A 4,233-nucleotide genomic window follows, 5' to 3' on the forward strand; every position below is an offset into this window, starting at 1 on the left:
GCCTCTCCATTATTGGCTCTGTCTTTTGTCCTCCTCAAGGGGGGAAAGGCGCCTCTCACCTTTCTCCTCTCTTGTTCTGTCTAACCCATCTTTTCTCCCTCCTCTTTACTCCTGTCACTCGCCTCCTAAGTGACCTCTAAAATCTGTCTTTATTTCTCGCTCTCTCTCTCTCTCTCTCTCCCTTCCCTTGCGTTTCTTCCACCTCCACACATGCATTTCCAACTCTTTCTCCTACTGTATTTCATCTTCTATGTATTTCTTTAAAAAAATGTATTTCTCCTCCTGTATTGTTTCATTTTTTCTACTGTGAGATTTGTTTTGTTAACATTTGCACACGTTCAGGTTGGAGTCTGATTATTGTTAGTGATAAGCTCGATAATTGTGACGGTTTCTACTGTGTCCAATCATTAGTCAAAGGAGTCTTGACCTGACGTTGTCAAAATTCCCAGAGGACCAACAGCTCCTCCTGTGACACTACAGTAAAGACTACACTGACTGCTCTGCATCTACACAAATGAATTATATGTCTCTAAAACATAACAGAGATACGTATATGTTTGATGTTAGTATTGCAACAATTACAACAAAAAATCTAAGATATAATCTGCAAACAGGCATGTGACGGTTAACTGATGGTCCACACACTAATGGTGGGAAAATCCCTAAAAAGTTTCTTAGAGAACACATACGAAAATCACAAAGATGACAGACCTCTGAAAAATGTTGTTTGAAGACGAAAAGAAAAAGAAAGAAGAACAAAATGAAAAACTTTAGGGAAACTACTGACAGCTGCATTAGACAACAAGGAAGACCAAAAACACCCTGTAAGTTTCCTAATTGATTTGCATTAAAATTAAAGGACTTTATATAGAGTCGCCCCCTGTTGGTCCCATACTACTTCTGGGAAACTCTATTGTCTATATATATATATATATATATATAAATGTACACACACATTTTATATACAGTCTATGCTGGAGCAGCAGTTTCCAGGGTCTTTGGTATTTCTCTCTTCACTTTCCCACCCACTCCTCCTCGTCCTCCTTCCTCTCCTGACTTTCTTGTTTTTCTCCTGCTGAGCTGCTACTGACACACCAATCACAGCTGTGTGCAACTGCTGCCACACAAAAGCATACACGGGAAACAAGCTGAAGAAAACAACAAAATCAAAACCAACACTGGGACGCATGCAACCGCAAGTATTGTTTTGCAACCATGTTCAAATTAGCAAGCGCCTGCATGTCTCCCACCTCACTAAATGGCAAGAGAGGAGATGCAGGGAGGGAGAGTGAGGAGACAGAGGGGAGCTGAAGCCAGTACTGAGGAGGGGGAGGAGGTGAAACCCATTCATCGATCGCCTCCGCCGCTGAAATGTTAATGCTAATCGTATAACCGCTCTCTCCGGCGGTGCCTCGCACTCCAGTGGCAGCTCCAATTAATCTTGCTGTGGCGCGTGACCCCGGAGCCGCGAGCTGGGGCCCTGCTAGCCGCTGCTTATGTAATTACACCGCCCAGTGTGTAATCACCTGGCCCTAATCCCTCTGGGCTAGCAATTAGCCCTGCGACGCACGGTTCCAGCAGGCTACGCTGAGGCACCCAAAACTCCCATCATCCCTGCAACAGCTCCCGCATGACAAACACCCATCACCACCCCCACTCCAGTCCCCCGTCCCCCCCTGCCCAGCCACCCAATCTCTCCTGATATTCCATCTCCTTCTCCTCTTCCTCTGACTACCAATGCCTGGCGTTAGCCCGCAGATGAAAAACGGTCAATTAAAGCTGCATGACTGAGGCTGCCAGGCGTCTGCGCCACCATAATTAGGCCTAATCACGGGGAGCGAAGGAGAGAGAGACGGCGGGGGGGTGAGTTTGTGTCTGACACTCCCTTCCTCCATCTCTCTCCTTTCTTACTCCTTTTATAGGAGGTAATTTTCAGGGAGGAGTGGCAGACATTAGTTGTTTTGCTCCAAGGCACGCACACAACAGCTGCGTGTGCGCGCACGTGTGTCTGTGTGTAGTTTCCTCTGTTTTTGTCCTATATCTGCATCTTGTTGGAGAGAAAACACAAACATGACGTAAAAGAACAACGAAAAAAAACCTTCACCTAGTTTTTCTGTAAAAAATCATATTCACAATGTAGGACTGTAATCATGAAAAAAATACTATATATCACAGGATGACTGTCCCCACAAACACAAACAAACACACACACACACTTCCTCTCTCCCTTCCTTTTTCTATCTCTTCTTCCCTCTGCCTGCAGTGAGGCCAAGGGCTCCTGGGGAATTCACTGTTGTGTGACGACCTGTCAGAGTGGCGACACTGAGTGTGTGTATGGCTGTGTATGGCTGTGTGTGTGTGTGTGTGTGTGTGTGTGCGTGCACGCCCGAGCGACAGGGCTGCCCTTAATGATGGGAGCGTGGGGGGATTAGGAGCGCCGCGCGGCCGCCTTCGGCTCCTTCTCCGCAGGAACACATTTACACAGGAAGCTCATTAAAATGGATGAGGCTCCTTCCACGCTCATTCTCTCTCTCCCTCTCTCTCTCTCCTTCCCTCCCTCCCTCTCTCCCCCTTCATGCCTCCTCCTCTTCTATCCTTATCTCAAACTCTCTGGATCTTTTCACTCCCTATTTTAGTTCATCGCTTTCTTTCTCTCGCTCCAACATTGCGTCCTGTCACCATCTTCCTTCTTCATCCCCCTTTAAAGATTCCATGTTTTCCTCCCCCCCTTTTCCTCTCTCTCTCCTGCTCCCCCCTACTTTTTACTCCATGCCTCCCCTATTTGCCTTGCAGATGCTTGGTGAGCTTAGTGCCATTTAAGGCCAGACAAATGGAGCACCAGGCTCTAAGCCCATCGAGCGGCCCTAATGATTTGTTTTTAACAATGGACCCTAATGGGCCTCAGATAATCAATGATGAGGGGTCGATGGAAAGGTGAGCTGTAGAGAGGCTCAGACAGGCCGGAGTATCTGTCTCTCTGCCTTCGTCATTTTTTCTTTGCTTTTACTAAAAAAAAAAAATCAGATTTTTTTTTTTTATATTAATATTTGTTACTAACGTACCTTCATCTTCTCATAATAGATTCACATTTAATCCATCACAAAATATTCAGCCTTCATATTAATACATTTAAAGTGTTTTTTTTTTTACAAACTTTTGTAATTTCGTGATTTAATTCAGAATTTTTTGACACCAAGTTCAACAAACTAAAGAACAGAAGTCACTTGTTTCGTGTTTTCTTTCTGTTCAGTAACAGACTGCGATCGTCCTGGATTGTTTTCAGAAAGTTTTAGTCAAGTTTTCTGGGGAATTCTTTCCCTTTTTTGATAATCTCTCCAGATTTATTATATTCTTATCTATTTTTTTATTTCCTGAGTGAAGCCAGTAGGGGGAGAGATTCTGGGGTTTTGTCCGAGACAAAAGTCATAGAGCAACACACGACATAAAGCAACGAGGCTCATGGAATAAATAGTCATTAGTCATTGAACTAAGACATTATAAATATAGGAGGTGGTAATTTGGTCTCATTTGAAGTACAGATGCAGTATTTTACTTTTGTTTCCTTTTGCTAATTTTCTTGGATCACAGTAAATGTGCGTGTGCTGAAAAGGTGCCAACACATCTCCCATTACCCAGTTTTACCTCACTTCACTGAAGGTCAATGAGATGAGGAGGTAGGTGGTTGTTGGGGGACGGTGGGGGATGGGGTGGGGGGAGGGCGCTGGTTAACTCTCCCCGATCCTGTGTGGCTAATTACTCAGTGTGCTGCTGTGGAGCAGCCACAGCTCACTGACTACATTCACACTGCACCACTGGCCACACACGTGCAAATGAGCAGACAGATTCACACAAACAAACCTAAATCCAGTGCAGACGGCCAGCTTGAAAATGGAACAAACAAACACACACACACACACCAAACAATTTGCCCTTCTATTCTTACTTCTACACACACACACACACACACACACACACACACAAGCCTACGAACACATATAAACAATATACTTATTAACCCCCACAGCCTGCCAAGAGATGCAACATGCAGCGCCGGCCGTTCTGCTTCCTGCCTATATTCCCACCCCTACACTGCCAGCCCCCATCCTCCCCGGTCTCTAACTGTATCTCACTCACACACACACCCATACACACATACACATGCACAGACACACACCCTTCCCCCCTGCTGCCGCACCGCCGGCCCATTATCGATCCCCCGCCTCTCCCCGCGCC

At 45.6% G+C, this 4,233-nt stretch overlaps 1 protein-coding gene across 3 annotated transcripts in view; it reads right to left on the reverse strand.

Annotated features, from left to right (window-relative positions):
• Window positions 1-4,233, reverse strand: part of samd11 (sterile alpha motif domain containing 11) — a 94,553-nt gene that overhangs the window by 5,795 nt on the left and 84,525 nt on the right. The window lies entirely within an intron of this gene.

Source organism: Cynoglossus semilaevis, chromosome 10 (genome assembly GCF_000523025.1).
Source record: "Cynoglossus semilaevis isolate Cse_v1.0 chromosome 10, Cse_v1.0, whole genome shotgun sequence".
Taxonomy (NCBI): Eukaryota; Metazoa; Chordata; class Actinopteri; order Pleuronectiformes; family Cynoglossidae; genus Cynoglossus; species Cynoglossus semilaevis.